Here is a 15,552-nt window from a genome sequence, read left to right on the forward strand (position 1 = left end):
CCCTATTTTCCTCTCTTCCATCAGTCTCTGGGAAACCCCTCTCTGGCACTGTTATACTGGAACATGCTCCTTATATTCCTCTCCACCATAAATCTAGCATCATGCTACCCAAAACAAGACTCATAATCTTCATTCCCATTCCTAGAACTTCCAATGGTTCTATTCTATTCCTTCTTATCTCAGAATAGCACCATCATTCAGTTGGGTGTATAAGCCAGAAGCCTGGGAATCATTCTTGATACTTTCTTTTCACCAAGCATATTCAGTCTATTATCAAGTTTTAACTTTTTTTGGAGGAGAATACATACTTTAAAAAAATTAACATATATTAAATTGTACATATTTAGAGTGTACAATTTGATCTGTAAAATACACACACACACACACATATATAAAACCATCAGTACAATCAAGATAATGAATATTACCATCATCCTCAACTAGCCCTCATACACCTCTGTCATCTCCTTTCTTCTGCCCCTTCTCCCACATCATCCATCAACAACTGATCTGCTTTCTCTCACTAACGATTAGTTTGCATTTCTAGAGTTTTACATGAATAGCATCATAATATATATATTTTCTTTCCCTTTTAGGGGTATCTATCTTCTTCACTGGGAATAATTATTTGCAGTTCATTTTTGTTGTGTGTATCATTTCTTCACTTCTCTTTGTTGTTGACTAGCATTCCATTGTATGTACGTACCAAAATTTGTTCCATCCACTAGTTGACTAGCAGTTCTATTTGGACAGGACTGCTGTTTGGGGAGATTACGGGAGGAAAAACTTGCTATAAACATTCACATACAATCTTTACATAAATTCATTGCTTTTTTTTTTCTCTTGGATAAATAGCAGTGGGAAGGCTGGAAGATATGGTAGATGTATGTTTAACATTTTCCCAAATGCTTGTGCATTTCCACCAGAGTTCCAGTTGTTTTCCTTTCTTGCAAACAAGTATTATAGTCAGACTCTGCAATTTTAGTCACTCTAATATGTATGTAGTAGTATCTTGTATTTTTAATTTGCAATTCCCTAATGACCAATGATGTTGAGCATATTTTCCTGAGAATATTTGCCACCACAAATATTCTTTGATGAAGTGTTAGATCAAAATCCCACCCCCTCCCCCGCTTCTTTTTTTTTTTTTACTGGATTATATATTTTGTTATTATTGAGATTGAGAGCTTTTAATACATTTTGGATATAAGTCCTTCATCAGATATGTAATATACAAATGCTTTCTTACAGTTTGTGGCTTATCTGTTTATTCCTTTAATACTATCTTTCAAAGAGCAGAAGTTTGTCACTTTGATCACGTCCAAGTTTTCATTTTTTAAAACGGATCATGCTTCTGTGGCATGTTCTAACCTAAAGACACAGGATTTTTCTGCTAGATATTTTATAGTTTTAGGTTTACATTTAAGTCAGTATCCACTTGCAGTTAATTTTGGATGTGTTGTGACTGAAGTTTACTTTTTTGCATATGGATATTCAATTGCACCAGCTCATTTGTTAAAAGACTATCTTCCTCCATTAAATAGCCATTGCACTTCTGTAAAAATCAGTTGTCTAGATATGTGTGGATTTATTTCTAAACTCCCTATCTTCATCAACTGATTTATTTGTCTGTCTTTATGCAAAAACCCACATGGTCTTGATTACAAAAGCTTTATAGTAAGTCTTAAAGTCAGATGCTGGTTAGTCCTTCAACTGTGTTCTCCTTTTACAAATTCGTTTTGGCTGTGCTAGGACCCTTGCATTTCTATATGAATTACACTTGTCAATTTTCATTGAAAAGCCTACTGGTATTTTGGTTATGACTACATTGAATCTACATGTATATCAATTTGGAGAGAATTAAATTTTTTTAAAATAGTGAATCTTTTGATCTACAAACCTGCTATATATTTCCATTTATTTGGGTTGTCTTTATTTTATCTCAGCAATGTTTTGTAATTTTTTAATGTGCAGATCCTGTACATCTTTCATCAAATTTATTCTGAAGTAGTTTGTATTTTCTTGATGCTGTTGAAATGGTATTTTTAAAAATTTTGATTTCTGATTGTTCATTGCTAGAATATAGAAATACTACTGATTTTTACATGTTAATTTTATACCTGGCAACATTGTTATATTCACTTATTACAGTAGAATTTTTTTTTTTTTTGCGGATTCCACAGGGTTTTCTATATGATGATCATGTCATCTGTGAATAAAGATAGTTTGATTTCCTCCTTTCCAATTTGTATGTCCTTTTTATCTTTTTGTGATTCGTTGCACTGGCTAGGAACTTACAGCATAATATTAAAGAGAAGTGGTGAGAGTAGAAATCGTAGCCTTCCTTCTGATCTTAAGTCCTTTCAATTTTAACTCCTCAATAGCCATTAAATCCTTCATTTTCCTCCATATTTATTACTACTACCCTATTTCAAGTCACCATATTCCGTCATCAGGAACACTATAAACTAGTCTCTTAATGCTTATTCTGCCTCAACTCTGGCCCAGCTCCGATTCCTTCTTTGTGGTTGCAGCCAGAGTGCTATCTTCAAAACTTAAATTTGATCATGTCTTTCTCCCTCCTAAAAACCCGTTGGTAGATTCCTATTGCTTCTCTGATAAAGACCATTGCTCTTAATCTGGTCAACAGGGCCACATGTGATGGGCCTATGCTTAAAATTTCTCACGCTTCCGTCTTATCCCACTCTGCATTTTGGCCACACTGGTCATCATTGACTGACCATGCTTCTCTTAATTCTACCCCAGGTGTATGTTGTTCCTTTAATCAGGAACACTTTCCCCAGTCTCTACTTTACTTAGTTGACTTCTATTCATCCTTTCTTAGGGAAACCTTTCCTAGCTGACAATGACCAGATTAGGTACTCTTTTGTGTAAGATTAAACTGTACCTTTTGTTTTATAGCCTTTTTTGCAGAACAAAATATACTGAAATAGTAATTTTTGTGTTGCTCTTACATCCATAGGGAATTCTCACCCTGCCCCAATCAAACATATAGTCAAGCTTTAGGATTTTTTTTTGCCTCAAGGACTTTTATGTTGCTGAATTAAAAGAGGTGCCATTAGGCTAGAGAACTTAAGCTTCTTCTCGTCTTATTTTATTTTTTAAAATAGCTTTTTTCTTTTTAGATTCTGCATATAAGCAATATCATATGATATTTCACTTTGACTTACTTCACTCAGTATGAGTAAAAAATTATACAAAAATGATACAGACGAACTTATTTACAAAACAGAAACAGACTCACAGACTTAGAGAATGAATTTATGCTTACGGGGGAAGGGTGTGAGGAAGGGATAGTTAGGGAGTTTGGGATTGACATGTACACACTGTTATATTTAAAATGGATAACCAACAAGGACCTACTGTATAGCACAGGGATTTCTGCTCAATATTATGTAACAATCTAAATGGGAAAAGAATTTGAAAAAGAATAGATACATGTAGATGTATAATTGAATCATTTTGCTGTACACCTGAAACTAACACATTATTAATTAACTATACTCTAATATAAAATTAAAAGTTAAAAAAAAGGCTTTATTTTTTTAGAGCAGTTTTATGTTTACAGCAAAATCAAGAGGAAAGTACAGAGATTTCCCACATTTTACTTTTTAAATAACCATTTTATTTTAGAATGTTTTAGATCTCTAGAAATGTTTTGAAGGTAGTACCTAGTTTCCATATACCTCACACTCAGTTTCCCAGTTATTAACATGTTACATTGTTATGGCACATTTGTCACCACTGAACCAATATTGATACATTATTCTTATATTGGTACATTATTATTATTAACTAAACTCCAATTAGAAACCAAGATCTGGGCACTAGGTGTGCTCATTGCTATTGGGATTTCATCACTTCTAGACTCTTATAGCAGACAGAGAAAAGAAATATGTGTATATACTCACATATATATCTACACATATATATGAATATTTCCAATAGGTATCCCTCTGTATCTATATTACACTAATCATGAGTTTATAATTTTGTCTCTAACTCTAATCCTAATTTTCTTCCCTTGCTTCTCTGTAACTTCTCACTCCAGCAGTGAGAAATCTGCCTCCCACCATCATCATCCATTTACTCAGTTATTTATACATGTACAGTGGTTTCAGAATTGAAAACTTTATCAACTAGAGTACAGTTCTTATGTACTATTCCTTTTGCCTTTAGTCTTACAGACTCTATTTCCAAGTCACTTAGATCAGACCTTTGCCTCTACCCTCTTCAGTGAGGTTGTTTCATACATTAGTAATACAGTTAGATTTCTCTGTCATATTCTGCACTCCATCCTGGGATTCCCCTGACCTTCTAAATTTTTTTTTAATTTGCATACATGAATATTCACTCTTTGTGCTGTAAAATTCTTTGGTCTTTAACAAAAGCATCATGTCATGTATGTGCCATTACATTTGAAGTAGTTTCATACAAAGAAGTTTCACTGCTATAAAAAAATCCTGTGCTTCACTTTTTCAGCTCTCCTTGGCTCCACCCCCAAATCCCTGGCAATCAGTGATCTGTTTACTGTCTATAAAGTTTTGCCTCTTCCAGATGTCACATAAATAGAATCAAATAGTATGCTGACTTTTCAAAATGACTTCTTTCACTTAGTGATGTGCATTTGAGTCATCCATGTCTTTTCATTCATGTCTTAAGAGCTCATTCCTTTTTTTTTTTTTAAGCTCTTTGTTGGAATATAATTGCTTTACACTCTTGTGCCAGCTTTTGCGGTACACCAAAGTGAATCAGCTGTATTTATACATATATCCCCATATCCCCTCCCTCCCGCGACGCCCTCCCACTCTCCCTGACCTGGCCGTCTAAGGCATCACCCATCATCGAGTTGCTCTCCCTTTGTTATACAGCAACTTCCCACTAGCTATCTATTTTACAGTTGGTAGTGTAAATATGTCTTATTGCTGAAAAGTATTTCATCTTATGAATGCACCAGAGTTTGTTTATCTACTCACCTACTGAAAGACATTTTGGCTCCTTCCAGTTTTTGGCAATCATCAATAAGACTGCTGTAAACATTTGCAAGCAGGTTTGTATGTAAACATAGCTTTCAAATCAGTTGGTTTATTACTTAAGAGTGTGACTGCTGGATACATGGTAAGTCAATGTTTATCATTGTAAGAAATTACCATCTGTCTTCCAAAGTGGCCATTCCATAAGAGTTCCTATTACTCTACATCTTTGCCAGCATATAATATTGTCAGTATTCTTGATTTCAGTGATTCTAATAGGTGTATAGTGGTATCTTGTTTTAAATTACTTTTTCCTAAAGACAAATAATGTTGAGTGTCTTTTTGTATGCTTGTTTGCCATTTGTATATATTCTTTGGTGAAGTGTCTATTCAGATTCTTTCCCATTTTAAAATGTGTTTGTTTTCTAATTATTGAGTTTTAAATGTTCCTTGTATGTTTTGAATAAAAGTCCTTTATCAAATATGTGTTTTGCAAACTTATTCTCCCAGTCTGCGGCTTGTCTTTTTATTCTCTTAACAATGTCTTGTACAGAGGTGAAGTTTTACTTTTAATAAAGTCTCATTTTTCAGTTTTTTACCTTCATGGATTATGCTTTGGTATATTTTAAAACTCTACCAAACCCAAAGCCACCTAGATTTTCTTTTATGTTTTCTTTAGAAGTTTTATAGTTTCATGTTTTACATTTAGTTGTATGATCCACTTTGAATTAATTTTTGTATGAGATGTAAGATCTGTGTCTTAATTTTTTTCTCTTTTTTGCATATGAATGTCTAATCCTTCCAGCATAAATTGTTGAAAAGACTATCCTTTCTCCATGGAATTGCTTTTGCACATTTGTCAAAACTCAGTTAACTGTATTTGTTTGGTACTGTTTTGGGGACTGTCTTCTGATCCAGTGACACTTGTGTCTGTGCTTTTGCCAGTACCACACTATATTGTTTATATTGTAGGTTTAGAACCTTTAAAGTCTTGAAATCAAGTAGTATAAGTCCTTCAACTTTCTTCTTCTTTAGTAAGTAAATATGACATGATTTTTCTTCTTTAGCCTACTGGTATGGTGGATTATATTGATTGATTTTTCAAATGCTATACCGGCTTTGCATGCCTGGAATGTATCTCACTTGACTGTGGTATATAATTCTTTTTATTTATGATTGAATCCAATTTGGTAACCTTTTATTGATAATTTTTGCATTTATGTTCATGAGCGATATTGATTTTTTTCTTACAATGTCTTTATCTGTTTTTGGTAATAGGGCAATATTGCTCTCATAGAATGAATGAGGTAGTATTCCCTCTGCTTCTATCTGCTGGAAGAGGTTGTTTGACAACTCATGTTATTTCCTCCTTAAACATTTGGTGGAATGCACTAGTAAAATCATATACACTTGGTGCATTGCTTTTTTGGTAAATTATTAATTAGCAATTCAATTTCTTTAATGGATATAGGGATGGATATCTATTCCTCCTTGTCTGAGTTTTGGTAATTTGTGTCTTTCAAAGAATTGGTCAGTTTCATCTAAGTTGATAAAATTTATAGGCATATGTTGTCCCACCTCTTTTTTTTTTTATTATTTTAGAAATATTTGACTATTGATTGGATTTATGTGGCATTGTACCAGAGTTGGGGAGGCTGGAAACATGAAACTGAATTTTTTGAGGTAGAAATAGCTGACTCCTTGGACAGATACAGTGGAGGTGGCAATTCTTTGAGTGACGTAGGCGTTTGTACACAGGAAATTGCCCTGAGATCACTAATAAAGATCTCCAGGTGAAGCTTTGCACTGCAGGCACAGATCTCTTCCATCTCCTCTCTCTCCTTTACGGTCATCAGTCAGGTTTGGAAAGCAGAGAAAACAGCAGTTATCTGCATAATCCAAAGGCCGAAGGGCCTTGGTGGACTGTTTTGGACTGTGAAAGACTCCTGAATCATTGTACAACGCTGAAGGGAGAGAAACTCATAATGATTTGGGATAGGGGTAGGATATAGTATAGCAAGTTAAATTTGACTTGGAAGAATAGAAGAATGTTATATTTCTTGAATTTGTTATGGTACAAAATTTGTATATACTATCCACAGATCTAGGTATAATTATACATTTTTATTAGTTACTTTAAAATTAATCTCTATCTTTGCCCACTAGGTTCTACCCCATGAGGGTAGAAGTCATGCCTGTTTTGATTACCATTGTATCCCCAGAACATAGCTTTGTGTTTGGCACACAACAGACACCTAAGCAATGTTAATTGAATTTATCTATAAATAATGAGTGATCGGTGAATTCAGTGTCTAGTGGTCTGGGTTTCCATCACTTGTTCACAAATGCTCTAAACTTTATTGTCTCTTTATTTTCATTTTACCTATTGGACTAATTCACAACCATAGATGTATGTAACCCTCCATGTTTTCCCTGCCTGCATGGAAACCAGAAAACCACAGCCCGGTCAAGGAGTTAAGAAAAGTTTTTTTTCATTTTGAAAAATTTGTTTAAAAGCCAAGAAAAATGTGTGAAAGTGACCATATGTTGTGCACAAAGCCTAAAATATTTGCTATGTGGCCCTTGACAGAAAAAAGAAAAAAACAAAAAATAAAACAAACAAGCAAAAAAACAATAGTTTGCTGATCCCTAATCCAGACTCTTGAGTACATTACAGGAGAAATCCCACAACTGAGCAGGTTAGTCAACCACCTGTCTCCTCCCCGCACTGTACCTAACTATAGGTTCTCTTTATAGCTTATCCTCCTACTCTTCTGCAATTATTTCAAAGCTATTTTTTTGTCCTCAAACCTGTAATCACTTCACCTTTCCATTCTCTACAGATAAGCTTTAACAACCAAAATGTGATCTAAGTCACATGATTTCATCTTGTTATAAAGGAGGACACGTTTCTCCCCCTAGCTAGTAGAAATCTTTCCACCTGTGCTCTGACTCATCCTTTCCTGCTGTGGAAAGTGGACATATGCTTTTGGTTTACTACCAACCTTTCCTTCGGGGAAACATCTCTACCCATTTCTTGTTATCCTTCTCAGACTATATGGTTTAAATTGGACCCATTATCTCCACACCCCTGTTCCTCTAGCCCCGTGGGTAGGTACATGATCAAGGTTTGGACAGTTAGAACATTTCTCCCCATGTTTCTAAAAAAGGCACCTGACCAAAGCTGGGCCTGGAGACTTTCCAAGAGTTGTCTTGAAATAAGAGCCTTATACAGAGTTCATTCCAGAGAAACTTCCCCAACAACAGTCCTGCTGCCCAATGTCATTCAAGCCAACAGAATGAGACAATTCTGTTCAGAAGCAAAGGAAAGCTTTATTTTTTGATCAAAGAATGGAGGGGTGCAAGCTCTCCTTCTAGAGCATGGACCCCAACCCCTGGTCCGTGCCCTGTTCGGAACTGGGCCGCACAGCAGGAGGTGATCAGCGAGTGCGGGAGCGAAGCCTCATCTGCTGCTCCCATCACTCCCGTTACCTCCTGAATCATCACCCCCCCCCCCCCCCCGCTCCCCACCCCCTCCTGTGGAAAAATTGTCCTCCACAAAACCAGTCTCTGGTGCCAAAAAGGCTGGGGACCGCTGCTCTAGAGCACACACTTTCCCCCTGCAGGTCGTGGGCGTGGCTGCATTACGGGGTTCTTCACAGCAGGGGGGCGGGGCGGAGTTCTGGCCGGTTGGGCGTGGCTCCACATCGCGGGGCCGGGCGCAGCTTCTCTGCACACAGCCCCGCGGCTGCCATCTTGACTTACCGGCGTCGTGCCCGCAGCCTCGGTGCGAGGACTCTGCACAGGGCCCCATGTGCCCAAGTGAAACTGGATGAAGCACAAAGGGAAAGAAGAAAAGGTCAGACTTCATTTTATTATCCAGATTTTATTTTTATTTCCGAGGAATTGTGAGTGGACTTTGCTGGGACAAAACTTGTCATATCTTCCCCAGAAATATTTATTTACATTCCAAAGGGTAAGAATCCAGGACCCTTCCTATTCTTTGCTGAAGGAGAGGCTTGTTGTTGTTGTTGTTGTTATTTATGTATTTGCTGCCTTGTGTCTTCGTTGCTGTGCACAGGGTTTCTCTAGTTGCAGAGAGCGGGAGCTACTCTTCGTTGTGGTGTGGGGGCTTCTTCCTGCAGTGGCTTCTCTTGTTGTGGAGCATGGGCTCTAGGCACACACACCTCAGTAGTTGTGGCACACAGGCTCGGTAGTTGTGGTGCACAGGCTTCTTTGCTCTGTGGCATGTGGGATCTTCCCAGACCTGCACCACCAGGGAAGTCCCAAGGAGAGTTTGCGTCCTTTAGGGAGCAAAGTTTTTTCTCACTGTCTCACAAAGGGTCGGGAATGGGGGGCGGGGGACAGCTGTTCCTCTTCTAGATAAACTCTCAGACTCTTTGGGGGTTCTTCACCTACAGTACAGATCCCGATAAGTATAAAGTGACATGTGGCTCTCATTGAATCACCTTAGAAAGGGCAAAGATTGGGGCCAGGAAAGCTGATGCAGTTTTTACTATGAGTAAGTATAAATCGTTTGTCCCTGCCCCAGAAATCTTGTATCTAACTCTCAGGATGATATGAATAAATAAAGATATTAAAACATATCAATATTTGCAAACCTAATTTCTGTGCTCACAAATAGACTGTAACGTCCTTGAGCACAGGAATCGTTGTGATTCATCACGGTATTCCTAGCGCGCGGCAGCATGTAGCGCGTAAGAAATCTTTGTTGATTGCTTGTTGAATAAGTACGTGAATTGCCTCAGTGCCTGAGGAATGGTTAAGTGTCGTTACAACCCAAGCTTCTGATGGCTCTGCGGGTAGCAAGGGATTTCTGAAAATAGCATCTGAAGAAATCCAGGGGCCTGCAGCTGGCCAGTTAGGCTCCTGGTGAGGTCATTGACAGTGTCCCTCTGCCGCGTAGATTAGCTATGGGTTACACCCTCGGACATCACTGTAACCTGTTGCTGTCCTCCCTGAATTTCTCAACGACGGACTGTTTCTTCAGAGCAAAGGCTCTGGAGTGTAGCGTGCCTTGAATCAAATCTCAGCTCTGTCCTTTGGTAAAGGCAACTTACTGGACTGCTTTGTGGCTCAGTTTCCTATCTGTAGAATGGGTAGGATAATAATACCGCAGATGTTGTGAGGATACAAGGAGTCCATTTATGCAAGGGAGCTAATAATATAATGGGTTGTTGTGAGGGAAAAATGAATTAATTAATGTAAAATCCTTTGAAAAATATTTGCTACATAATAAATTCTGTAGAATTTTCTTTTTTGCTTACTTTCAATTTAAAACTGGTCAGAGAGAGACAAAAGAAGTATAGTGAAATCAATTTCTATTCTAATACATGAAATAAATATTTTTGGCCAATGGAGATAATAGTTTAAAAAGATCAAGTCAATATTATAATGAATAGATTATCTTTGGTTAAGAAATTGTTTCTTCAAGTTCAGTGCCAAGTTTTATCTCTGAAATAATTTCCCCCAAATTAGTGCATGGTAAGTAAAATCCTGCTTGGAACTATCTGGAGTAGGTAAAAATAAGAATCACATCTAACTCTATACAGAATGCAGGATATATTTTAAGTTATAAACAAAGAACTATTGTCAGACATTCTAAGGGAAAAAAGAAAAAAGAAAACATTCTCTACTTTCCAGTATGCCAGGGAACTGTTTTCAAAGGCTTTTTAAAAACCGTGTCTTGTGCTTGCTTTTGTTATCATTTGGAGTTCTGCTTTCACAAGATGAAATATGATATTTAGAAGGGGAAAGAGGCTGCCTGGGGAACAACTGAAGCCTAATTGTTATTTTTATGGTTTAAGTCTCTTTTCATCCATTCGACAAACAATTATTGAGAGTGTGCTTCGGGCAAAGTGCTATGTGTTTGTTTATAGTGTGCAATGAGCCAGCTTCTTCTGGTATTCTGGGAGGTGCAGCCTTGTGCAGTGCTCTCAAGGGGACATAAAAGAGTTAATGGATCTCATTAGCTAATGCATGGCACCACTGTCCACGCAGTTTTTGGTTGGGCAGCATTACCAAAGAGGTCAGGGTCTGGGTTTGATCCCTTTCTGAACAGGTTTTAGCCTTACTCAGTCATTTCAGGTCAACAAACCATACCTTGACCTAAAAATCTAATCCCAGTGTCGTAAGCGGGCAATAGGGTATATTGGAGCAAATTTGTTACTGTCATTGACATTGCATGCTCACACTATATGACTTAATATCTGAAGAACAGTACTTTATTTTATTGCTATCAACTCATTTGTATCAGAACTTAATAGAAGGATCCAGTATCTAATACTTAAATAACATTATTGATAAAATAGCAAATATGTGTATAAATTTTATGTGCCAAGGATTGTTATAAATGCTTTACATAGATTAAAAACTCATTTTAATTTTCACAGCATTCTTATAAGGAAGATGCTATAGTATTATCCTCATTTCACAGATCAGAAAACTCAAGCAGAGAAAAATTGTATAACTTCCCATGGCTATTAAGTGGCAGAGCTGCCGTGGAAATATAGGCAGCCTGGCTCCAGAGTCTACATGTGTCATCAGTATGACACTTGTGTGAAAACCCACTGTTTTCACTCATCAGTCAACATACCACAGATTCTCCCTTTAGTTATTCAATTATTAAATTAATTTCTCATTTAAGAAGATTGTGCTGATTGCTGCATTGTATTTTGTAAATAAACTGACAGCGAGATATATGATCTTAAGATTTTGGTCAACAGAACTGTTTTGATCCTTTTACTATCCTAGTAAATGGCTCTTTGATCCCCCAGGTACCATATCTAGACATTCAGACTATATTTGGTTGAGCTCCAATATACCTTTCCCAGCTTCTCCCTGGATAGTTTCCTCATGGTCTTTTTCCCATTTCCTCCCCCTAAATTGTCCTCTTTCTACCTAGTCACTTTAGCCTGAAATCACCTTTCCTCTTTTAAATTTCTATAGCAGTTAATGTTAGTGAATATGCCTAGCTATGTATATTATGGCATCTCCTCTACTGCTGACTTGAACTGTTAGTAAAATCTTTGGTCATGATTTAACTTCTCACATGTTTGTGTCTCTTTAACTCCTCAATAGGACTCTAAGCTCCTTGGGGACACAGACTAGTGTTAAACTAGTTAAAACACTAGTTTTAAGCCTGAAACAAAAGGTTTAAATTAGTTTGTATGTATATATTACAGCCATGATCCATCTGGAAATAAACATGGATCCTTCCCAGACTGAGAAGAAATGCTGAGGGCCCTTAATGTGAAGAGGGTGGCTTTGGTTTTAGATGAGTAGAATAATCTGATCAATCAGGAACTGTTTCATTGCTTTTCTCTGTTTTCCCAACTCATCAAAAATATATCAATCAAGAAGTATTCTCAATGTCTACTACACATGAGACAGGCTTAACATCATGGTTTTTATATAGGTATGAGTAATTTATGGTCCTGGATTGCAGGGAAAAAATCTAATTGGGTGTCTGGATTTTAAACCTCTCTATAACGTTCCACTAGAAACCTTAGGGTTACATGATAAATACTGAAGTGATCCTGACCATGTATGAACTTAGAGGAGGAAGTTGGGAGAGAAGGCACTTTGGCCTGGGATGTTCAGTCCATGGAGAGGGAATTTGAGTTGGGTCTAGAAGGTTGAGCGGCATTTAGAAAAAAGGCAGAGAAGAGAAGGACATTTCAGGCAGGCGTATTAACAGTGATCAAAAGGAAAATGTTTGTTGCATATTTATAAGACTGTATACTAAACAGTTCAGTAACAGAAGATATAGGTTGTAAGGTTGGTCAGGTATGTTAGATTGTAGAAAACTGTGAATACCAGATTCTTAGGCACTGGAAAAGTCGCAAAAGTTTCTGAGCTTGACAGTGATATTATGTGAAGCCTAGCTTGGACTGAAGAGAAACTGGAGGCAGGGTATTCAGTAAAGAAATATTAGAAAATGTACAGTCAAAAACTTCATTCATTCATTCATTCATCTATTCATTCATGGATGGACCTAGAGATTATCATATTAAGTGAAGCAAGTCAGAGAAAGATAACTATCATATGATATCACTTGTATGTAGAATTTTAACAATGATACAAATGAACTTGTTTACAAAACAAAAACAGATTCACAGACTTAGAAAATACACTTATGGTTACCAAAGGGAAAAGGGGGGGAGGGATAAGTTAGGAGGTTGGGATTAACATATGCATACTACTATATATAAATTAATCAACAAGGACCTACTGTATAGCACAGGGAAGTCTGCTCAATACTCTGTAACAACCTATAAGGGAAAAGAATCTGAAAAAAAAAAATATGTATTTGTATAACTGAATCACTTTGCTGTACCCCTGAAACTAATATAACATTGTAAATCAACTATACTCCAATATAAAATAAAAATTTTAAAAATAAAGTTCATCACTGTTAATGCATTTTAAAACTTCATTCATTCATTCATTCATTTATGTGAGAGTTCTTTTTTTCCCTTCCAATTTTATTGAGATATAATTGACATATAGTACTGCATAAGTTTAAGGTGTACAACATAATGATTTGACCTATATGCATCATGAAATAATTACCACAATAAGTTTACATCATCTCATATAAATATAAAATTAAAGAAACAGAAAAAAGGTTTTTGCTTGTTATGAGAATAGATCCAGTGACTTTAGAATTAGAAGTGTCTTCCTTAAGCAACTAGCATTCATTTAGTTTTTTCATGTAGTTAGAAGAGAAAACTGGGACTCAAATAGGTAAACAGAATCACCTAAGAACACAGTACAAGGTTTTCATTTTTGTTTTCAAATTTTTATTTCATTTTCAGGTCACAAAGTTATAATTTCAAACATATTTTGTTATTCTTAAAAATGAATTTAAAAGAAAAAGATTGAGTTAAGGGCGATTCTAGCAAATATCAAAGTATATTTTGGGGACTAGAAACCCATAAAGGGCATAATTTTAATGGAATTGATAAAATAAACTCAAGATTTTGCCATTTAATAGGCTATTTGTCTTATATATTAAAGCATCCTTTTACGTTTATGGAAAATAATATGCTAATAAATAATTCCTAGCTATATCACATTATTTGACAACCAGTTGTGTATTTTCATTGCATTGAATAATGGCAGTAAACATGAAAATGATGTCTTATAATTTGTTGATAAAGTTTATTATTTCATTACTGGATTTATCACTAAGCTCACATCATTTTCACATCATTTAATAGATTCAACATGTTTTCAAGGCTACTGACATTTCTGTTGGTTTTGAGTGGCTTTTAATGTTTATTTGCACTTCAGTAGGAGCTGAAAAATCTCATTAAAAGACAGTTGTTTATTTCCATTAAGAGGCCATGAAATATGGATGGTGATATTTTTTCAACTGAGTCCAAGGTGAACAAGAAGGAGGAATACTAATAAAATCTGAAATACCAACCCCCTTGCTCAAGAAATTTCCTTAGGAGTTATAATTTTTATCCATTATTTAATTTCTTTTGAAATATGTGATAATTTTTAATGGCTAAAGGCCATCAATGGAGAGCTGCATTAAACAAGATCAGTTGCAATTTATCTGGCTTGGGAAAATATTCCAGAGTTTCTGCAATGTTGTAAAACTTTTGAATACCATTTCAAGCGTAAAATCTTATAAAATTTGGTGTACATGTATTTAACACTGTGTTCCAATCTGCTTTTAAATGCAGGGATGCTGTTCTAAAGGCAGAGGTTTATTTATGTGTTTATTCGTGTATTTATCCAGGAAATGTTTACTGTGATACAGGGAAAAAGTAACTGTGATACAGGGAAAAAGTGAAAAAAATCCCCCCAAAAGATGTACGGATAGAATGTTCATGGAGATAGAAGCCCACTGCTCTAAGTGTTCATGGTGGGGGTCTTGGGGACCTTTTACATAAGCTCTTGTGAAATTATGAAAATTCCTCAGTACTTTCATCAAGACAGACCAAAGTGACCTGGAGATTCTATGCACATTTGTAGTGTTGGTACACATCTAAGTGTAAGTACAGTACCTGAAAATGTAGTAGGAGAATAAAGGAATAATAAGGCCAATGCTTAAGCTACTAGCTCACAGTAATCTCTCTTTGTACATGTTGTTGTAGTTAAGATGCTCTGTAGTTAAATGCTCTTACCATTTCAAGCCAAATTTGAAATTTGGGAGAAATAGTATTATACCATTATACCAGATAGTTTTAATGAAAATTTAGCCCACTTTGTTGAACTTGATAATTAGTATCCTTTGAGGGTACACACGAGTCAAAAAGATGTATGTGTGCATAAATGGAGAATTGTGGGACTTGAAGTCTTGCAGTTTGCGTGGAAATGGGGATGAAGGTTCTGAGCCCAGGGCATATGCTAACCCCCTACCTCCCAAGCCTCTTAATTCAAGGGAACTGTACAGTTAAATCCCGTGTGTGTATGTATTTACATGTGTGTGTGCTCTTGGGCATCCTTTAGGCAAAAGTGAAGGAGAATTTCACTGATGAAGAGTTTTAGTATAGGTTCTTTTGGGTCTAATGTTGTAGTT

General features: G+C 36.2%; 1 protein-coding gene across 1 annotated transcript in view; it reads left to right on the forward strand.

Annotated features, from left to right (window-relative positions):
* The window catches only part of ASB4 (ankyrin repeat and SOCS box containing 4), a 180,441-nt gene that overhangs the window by 91,029 nt on the left and 73,860 nt on the right, over positions 1-15,552 (forward strand). The window lies entirely within an intron of this gene.

The sequence above is a fragment of the Hippopotamus amphibius genome, chromosome 4 (genome assembly GCF_030028045.1).
Source record: "Hippopotamus amphibius kiboko isolate mHipAmp2 chromosome 4, mHipAmp2.hap2, whole genome shotgun sequence".
NCBI lineage: Eukaryota > Metazoa > Chordata > Mammalia > Artiodactyla > Hippopotamidae > Hippopotamus > Hippopotamus amphibius.